The sequence below is a fragment of the Taudactylus pleione genome, unplaced genomic scaffold, assembly GCF_031769625.1.
Source record: "Taudactylus pleione unplaced genomic scaffold, aTauple2 ptg000073l, whole genome shotgun sequence".
Lineage (NCBI taxonomy): Eukaryota > Metazoa > Chordata > Amphibia > Anura > Myobatrachidae > Taudactylus > Taudactylus pleione.
In genome coordinates this window covers 3,790,933-3,799,431 of record NW_028284475.1, presented here as the reverse complement: position 1 = coordinate 3,799,431, position 8,499 = coordinate 3,790,933, and the positions used below count along the sequence as shown (strand labels likewise).

At 44.4% G+C, this 8,499-nt stretch overlaps 1 protein-coding gene across 2 annotated transcripts in view; it reads left to right on the top strand.

The window, feature by feature from the left end:
• The first annotated feature begins 255 nt into the window (after window positions 1-255).
• The window catches only part of VANGL2 (VANGL planar cell polarity protein 2), a 56,326-nt gene continuing 48,082 nt past the window's right edge, over window positions 256-8,499 (top strand). For both annotated transcript variants that reach the window (XM_088467583.1, XM_088467584.1), the window contains exon 1: window positions 256-581. The gene's annotated coding sequence lies outside the window, so the exon portion shown is untranslated. The remainder of the gene's footprint in view (window positions 582-8,499) is intronic.

Below are 8,499 nucleotides of genomic sequence, written 5' to 3'. Positions count from 1 at the left end.
ATTCTCACACTGGATAACAACAAACAGCACAAAGCAAAAGGGGGATAATAAGATCAAGGAAAAGCCCCAAGGTCTGCTCAGTGTGTATCCACTGGTAGAGCAAGGCATTAAACCCAGAAAGGGGATATGGGAGTCTAATCCCAGACAATGGTGAGTGAGGGGAGGAGGAGGAGGAGGAGGAAGGAGAGGGGCTGTCCTTGCAGCAGCAGCAATAGGTGTATGCATGCAAACTGCATTCACACAGCTTGGGGAGACACAGAGCTGTACACATCCATATACACAAGGAGGGAGCCCTCTGTATAACACACAGACCTGCCTGCCTGGAATATACATCACTTTCCTCTGAGATCTATCACAGGACTGGGAGCTGTTCCCCCTCCATCTGCAAAATGTGGATTTTCTAATACAATGCTGGGAAACAAAAGCTTCCTGATACAAAAGGAGTCTCTACCCCCCTCCTCCTCCTCCTTTTTTTTTTTTTTAAACAGCCACCATCCTGCTACCCTTCCCCCCCTCCCTTCCCAGTGATCCTGGGAGCTAAGACTGCTGCACATGCCTGGGACTTCCCTTAGCTGCTGGGGGTAAGCTGCAGAAAATCTGCCATTTCATATCTTTTTATTTAGCACTTGTTGGGGGACTGTAGATAAGGGGGGAGGGGGTGGAATATTTGGGTACACTGGTGGAAACGCTGATCTGATACAGAACGTTGACCTGATACATTGTAACACTGACCTGATACATTGTAACACTGAGCTGATACATTGTAACACTGAGCTGACGCGCTGTAAGTGATCTGATGGGATCCTGCGGGACCCACTGCTGATCGGATCTGCCCTGTGGGCTGTAGTAGGGGTGTGAGCTTCGAAAGAGATCCTCAATTTTGAAATTTGTAAGCTGCTGCTGCTGCAATCTTTTCCATGTGCTGTGTTTTCAGTGGGATCCAGTGGATCCCAGACTTGTGATCTGGTGGGGTCAGGTGTAAACGATCCCTCACAGGGGCTTGATCCATGGTAAGATTATCCTAGCTGCTGAGGAGATATGGGTGGCCTGGGCTATTAGGCCTTTGGTTCCCCAGTAGGGGGGCTTTAGTTGTTCAGACCCCCGTCCTTGCTGTCCCTTGCCTCCATCCCACCAGCAGGCCCCATGAAACCTGGGAGTTTCCTGAGATGACTGCCCAGTGGGGATGCTGCTGCCTGGGGAGTGGTGGTAGTGAAAGGTGGGGATGGCCACTGTATAATGTAATTATTATTTATTTTGTAACGCCTTAATCCATAATGTGCTATCAGATGGCTGCTGTTGCTAGACTCTTGTCTGATGTGGAGGCGATACCCTTTGTGGTGTATAATTTTCAGATTAATGTCCTAAATGTGCCTTTACTAGTCTGGGGAATGGAAGCCTGCTAATTATTAACCATAAGGCACACACATTGTAAGGATATTTATCTCTGTACAGGTGCTGAGGAATTGATTTCCTCGCTGCAAATAATATATACTGTATAGGTGGAAATGCTTGTGTGGTTACTGTGTAAAAGGCTGGGTCTGCTGAGTGTCTGGATACCTTTATGGCTGGGGTTATAGATGGAATTCTCTGTGGGGTATAATAAGACCAAAGAGATATATATATATATATATATATATATATATATATATATATATATATATATTATAGGCCCCATGACATTTGGTGACTGTAATGGAGGCAGACTGGACTGAATGTATGGGTGTGATTGGGCAATTTAAATAGGTGTGAATTTGCACAGATAAATATAACTGAGGGTTGACACTAGTGAGGGGCAACAGATGATCCTTATAGACTCCTATGTACGGCCCCTAGCTCCTGCCCGCTTTATCATATTTTTACGGTACCTCTGGACTCGGGATTTTTGTATTTGACCCCTAGGGATGCGTACAAAAATGTGCAATACCAGGGTGAGACTGGGCCGCGAAGGGGCGAATTGTGGTACTGGTGTTTCTGTGCCCCCATCGCACCTAATTGGGTTGAGCCCTTAATGCTTGTTTACAATCTGTACTGCACTGTTATACATATAGGCGTCTATCTTTGATTAAATGTATAATCTTAAATTATTACTGAGATTAAGGGTCAGGCGAAGTCCTTTTTTTGAAGGTAGGCCGCATAGGGATTCCCTCTTATCACTGGTTTATACAATGGAACTTTGGGGTCCCTGTAGATTATGTACATTTGCAATATATAAAAGTTGGAGTGAGTAAATAGATAGCAGGGACTACTCTGACTGGTGCTGACATAGCTATCCCAGAGGAAACGTGTTCATGGTATATTTTTGTTAAAATGGAAGCTTAATTTACTGCGCGATATATCGGTTGTGGAGCTGCCTCAGAACCTCTTTTTATCTTTATCTCTCAATTCTCTGTCTACTTCCCGCTGTTAAATAATCAAAAACACCTCCATGAGAATTGTTGGCAATTTCAAAGAGGTTCTGCAGCATCTGTGAATTGCTGACTGAGTGTCATTTTTTTTTAAGCTTAAGGGGTCTATGTACTAAGCAGTGTTAGGAGACAGAGTGAAAAGTGATAAGGTGCCAGCCAATCAGCTCCTAACTGTCATCTCACAGGCTGTGTTTGAAAAATGACAGTTGGGAGCTGATTGGCTGGTACCTTATCACTTTTCACTCTGTCTCCTAACACTGCTTAGTAAATAGACCCCTTAGGTTTTTTTAATGCTTCAGAGGATACTGTGGCCCATGAAACTTTTTTTTTTTTTTGCTCCATAAATAAGCTTCGCCCACTGCCTTTCTGTCCCCATGAGGGAATGTATAACTAAAGTGTGGAAATTCAGATTGGTGCAAAGCTAAGCACACCTAGATGTGACCTGTTTCCCATATAAATCCGGATAATTCCTGGGGTGCCTGTTCTGGGGTGGTTGGCTATTACCTGGAGATGGCTAGAAATTCTGAGTATCGTGGTTGAACTTCAGGGTAGCAGGAATTTGAAGGGGGGGGGGGGGTCGAAACCATTAAAAAGTCACTTAATTATCAGTACTCTCTGACCCATGCTGTGACTGAAGGCAGCTGACACTTGACATGATTGAGGACAGATGTCTATGGCAGGTACATTTCTGGAAGTCAAGTTAAACAACTGCCCAGTATCCCGGCTCTGTTTATGGTCCCGGGGTGCGATGCTTTTTGTACTTGAAAATATCTAGTTTACAGCCCCTCTAATTTTAACAGTGACATGTGACCATTACAAAAAGCATCGCATACAGCAGGGTTATTCAACATGCGGCCTTCCAGCTGCTGTGGAACTACACATCCCAGCATGCCCTGCTGCAGTTATGCGATTAGCGCATGCTAAAACTGTGGGAAGGCATTCAGAGGTATGGAGTTCCACAGCAGCTGGATGTTTCTGATTGGTCATTTAGATTGCAAGCTCCAATGGGACTGACATAAATGCGTCATGTGGGGGTGCTATATCCGTAAACAATAATAAAACCGTAGTAGCTATTTCCCCTTCAGATACAGTACCTGGAAGTGACGTGCACTGAGGGCGGAAGTGCAGTTTCCTGCCCACACAGTCCACCCAAAAAAAAATGGCCGCTCGCCACATGATTATATTCCCTCTCTATGCCCACTTGGATGGTAGGGTATGACGTTGGACACTGGCTGATGACGTCAGGGTCAATCTATGGAAGGGGGCCTAGCTGCTTCCATAATAAAACTGCACCGGCCACTAAATTGGATGGATTGATTGTGCTGGTTGTGTTGGTAAATTATGTAAAATGGCGCATTAAGCCACCAAGCGGCAGAGAGCTGGCAGAAGGCACTTGCTCCCGATAGTATGGATATGCCATCATAGGAGAGGGAACATGAAGTGAGCAGAGTGCATCTCCCTACAGGCATCTGGTTAATTAATGAGTTGGTCGCCCCGGAGGTGTATCCATCTCCAGTCATTCTATAGGAGTGATCCGCAGACAAAAGCCAGTGTTAATCATTGACCTGGATTCTTATAGGCACCCTGTGCGATGTCTCACCGAGGGGGGAATCTCAGCCCCCTTGTACAGTCATTGCTGTCTTGGTACAGATGTGGTTACCTTTTTCAGGCACAGGTCCAACCCAGTTTCTGGTGTAATAAATGGCCAAAGTGACTTCATATCCTGAGCATCTGTTTTGAGTTCTGCATACGTCTTAGTTGACAGCAGCTGTTCGCGGAACTACATATCCCAGCATGTTTCGCAAGAGCCTACGTAAAAGAAAATTATCAAAAATCTAACACTAAACTCCCATCTAATTCATGTTTGTACTTGTGTTATGCTTGGCTTACATTGCTTTTATAATCTTACACTTCAGTGACTGGAAGGTGCCCTATTGTCTCTTGCAGTGCCATGTTATCTCTCTGAGTAAAGTGTGCCCTCCGCTTACACACCGCCGAGGCAGCCATTTTTATAGTTGCCAACCATCCTAATTTCAGGAACAATTCTAGACCGCAACATTTGTTCCTTTTAAGTTCAATTCAGTCACAACCGTGTATTTTGTGAGCTGAACCGATATTAAAAAAAAAAAAAAAAAAAAATTCAGTCTACAACTGGGATAGGGACATTTCATTGTGAGGTGACTGTCATAGTGGCAGCAGCCATCTTGTGGTTGGCTCCTATAGTTGTGAGAATGTGGCCTGTGAATTTGCTGAGACCTTGTGCTGCCATTGATGGGATATATTAATACTTGACTATATAGTGTTGTCTTCCAATCAGTGTTTCAGAAATAGTCCTGCTAAGGTAATGTAAACTGGACACATTCAGGGGTGTGTAGTTGGTAAGCCAAACCTTCGACTCCTGTAATTTACTAACACCGGAGTCTGAATTGAAGGTCTGACTTTAGCCTTCATTCTAGCACCCTGCACCTGTCACAACCCGTGCAGTTCCTCTTTCCTGTCTGGGGCATTGCTCTCTGCTCTGGTGCTTCTAGCACACTCAGCCAATGCAACAAACTTCTGAGATACAGACCGGAGTGTGCTAGAAGCACCTGAGCAGAGTGAGACACCCCTGGCAGGAAGGAGGACCTGCACAGGTTGTGACAGGTGCAGGGTGCTAGAATGAATACTAGACTTATCGACTCCACAGCCCTGCAAATAATACTGGGAGTCACTGTAAAGAGTCGATTTTGGAAATGTAATATCTGTTGGCAATTATTCTGCCTTTTGTGACATCCTAGCACTAGTGTCACTGGTTCATTATCAGGAGATTTTACAAAAACCTTGTGACCACTTTACCCAATCCTACTTATAAAGAACTTTATACCAGAATTCTATGTTGCCCGGACTCTGTTTGGGCTCATTAACAATAAATTTAGGTGCAAAATTGGCAGTAAACCGTATCAACCAATCGGATACTTTCTTTCACTATTCACCTTGAGGATGAGATAAAAGCTAATTGTTGATTGGTTGCTGTGGTTCCATGCAAACATTAGTCTAAGAGCCCTGTATGCCCACTCACAGACTAGAGTAAGCCATGTTCGGGGCTGGTACCATATTTGGAGAAAGTACGGTACATTGAATTCTGACAAGTGATCCCTATTTTGAGGTATCAGGGATGTCTGTGGCCACTCGACAACTGGTCTGCTGCATTCTGCGAATATTTGGTCAGCCTACAAAATGGTTTCTTCTATTGTGTGGAGATGACGGATGCACTTGCCCTTATTTAAGAGCAGTTTGACAGGTCCACTCTGTGGCGCAGACAATGGGTTTATATTGTGAGCCCTTTGTGTAGTGCACTGTTTATCGGTGTCCTGCATTGGTCTGATGACAAGGCTGAGCTATTACAGGATTGCACATTAAAATGAGTCATTATTTCTGTGGTGTACTATTTTCTGCTTCTCGTACTGATTCCAGACGCCAGGCTTTTCAGGGATAATTAGCATTTTATTTTTTTTTGTTTCTGTCTGTAAATATCTCCAGAGTGTTAATTAGTATAACACAAACACAGAAACCAGGTCCCACCCCAAGATGTACTCTTTTGTCTTAACGAAAAAATAAATCATAATAAATAAATATATTTATACCAGTCGCCACTCAGCGCTTGTTTTTTGTTACGCCGCTGTATATACTGTAGTGCTGGCTGTTTATATCCTCTTCAAATGCTTCATGGAAATGATAAATCTAATGAGCCGCGCCAATGGTAAACGTGACTGAAATCGCACGTTTTGACTGATTTTTTATTTTTTTTTTACTTTGCCTTGTATCTCTTCTCTTATCTGGCTAATATTGACATTAATTGGTTTCCTTGTAGATAACCAAAGACCATATTTATTTTGTCTATTCAGTTTAACACAATATAAAAAGAAAAACCTTTTGCGGACACTTCCGGCGGGCGTATCATGTTAGCCTCCACCTACTGCGCAGCCTGTGACTAGTTTTTCTGATGTAGAGCAGTAGCGAGTCCGCAGCAAATGGCTGCTATACATTTGTGCGATGCACTCGTATGTCCGGCTACTGTAACAAAGGTCTCCCCTCTCCCTCTTGTGTGTTCATCTGGAGAAACGTCCTCATTACTATGTGGAATGTTTGCAGCCAATTTGCATTCCACTCATGGGATACATTCCTGCGGCTGTGATGGACGGTCTTCCCTGGTGACATAAAGCGAGTTTGTATTCTCTTGTCCCCCCCCAAGCCACCCACTACCGCTTCACAATCAACTCATCTTATCCCTGTGAGGTGCACAGATATAGACATGTACAAAACAAAATGGAGTATGCACGTGCTTTCGCTCCATGTTGACCTGTTCTCCTTTGGTTTGGGGAACTAGGAATAATTGGCCATGTGGAGAATGTTAGGAACCCTTATAGCACAGGCGTCTGAGGTAAAGATCCACAGAAACTCCGTCCTTGATGGGAACGTATCTTAAGACATATATAGCATACCCTCCAAAATGGCCCCTTCCACCGGGTACATAGACCTCTGTTCCTGGACTTCCCACTGTGCATTATTGCAGTCACCTGTCTTAAAAACACCCTTCTCATCAATCAAGTGGTTCAGCATGACTAGTAACGTAAATTAAATGGGAAGTCCAGGTGCAGAGCATTTGTTGGAGGGTCTGATATGGAAGCCGAGGGGCCTGCTAAAGTTCTGAGTGTCAAGTGAGATCCCGTCTATGTATGTTTACAGGCAATGGAAGAAAAGCTATTTTCTAAGCCGTAATTAAGGGGTCTATTTACTAAGCAGTGTTAGGAGACAGAGTGAAAAGTGATAAGGTGCCAGCCAATCAGCTCCCAACTGTCATTTTTGAAACAGCCTGTGACATGACAGTTAGGAGCTGATTGGCTGGCACCTTATCACTTTTTACTCTGTCTCCTAACACTGCTTAGTAATTAGACCCCTTAGCCTCTTTCCGTTCATCTTGAACTCAACTATTGCACCATTGTGTGGGCATTTAAAGTGAGCTGACGTAGCATAGGCAGACATTTATTTATTTTTTACGGGAAGGTAGTGAACAAAATGGCTGCCTGCATCGGGTGTAGGTGACGGATCCACTTTAAAACTCTTGCAGGTGTTCCAGTGAATGGTTAGTCGTATGACGTTAGTCGAGGTATGGATTTAGCTTTTCTTCTGGCCCTACGACAGGCAGCCATCTTTATCAAATCTGTGTGGTTTTGGTAGTAATAAAAAAGAAATAAATCCCTGTTCCTTTTTACATCGCAGCATGTTTGCAAATGAGGGTGAGGCTGTTTGTAGAGTAATAATGCAACCAGAGTCTGTGTTCATTGCAGTGGTGTAATATCAGTTGTAAACCCAGATATGTGTCTCATGGTAGTTGGAGAGCCTTAACCCCTCTGCTGGCTCCGGAGTGCAACTCCCACCATGCACCTTAATTCATGAAGCATCATGATATTTGCAAAGCCCATCGCATGACGAGGGTGTGTTTTGGGAGCTAAATTCTACACCTTAGTGCTGCGAGAGGCCTTGGAGTCTAAACTAGGTGACATCTCTGTGTAGCTAGGACATGCTGACTAGCATAGCAACCAAGACGCACCCACTGGTTGCAGCGCCTGCTTGTGTGGTGATTATTTGTATTATTATTTGGTAAAAGCTGCAAGGTGGCCTACACAAGTTATTTTAAATAAAGTTATCTGTGCCGCATTGTCTTCTGAACATAAATGGCTGCCGATCTAATAATTTCTGAGAGGTTCCACCTGAAAGTAAAAGGCGCACCCTGGGTGGGCATGGCTGTTGTTAGCAGGCACAATCGCTGTGTTATTTTGCTTTTCATTCCGTCTCGAGTGGAGGCCACAATTAGAGAATCCTTCTGAAAGAGCGTAGTTTTTCCCCCTACCGGGCTTCCCCATGCGAGCCGCTTTACAGATCCCTCTCCTGGTGTTTGCTAGACTCAAACAAGGGCTAATGTCCTGTCCGAATGTGATGGCGTGGAGAACACTGCTCCAAATCAAGTGTCTCTGCTGGAGACCCGAGCCGCTCCGTCCCCCCGCAGTCTGGCGATTTGCGCTGCAATATGGCTCTGTTTGTACACATTCAGGCT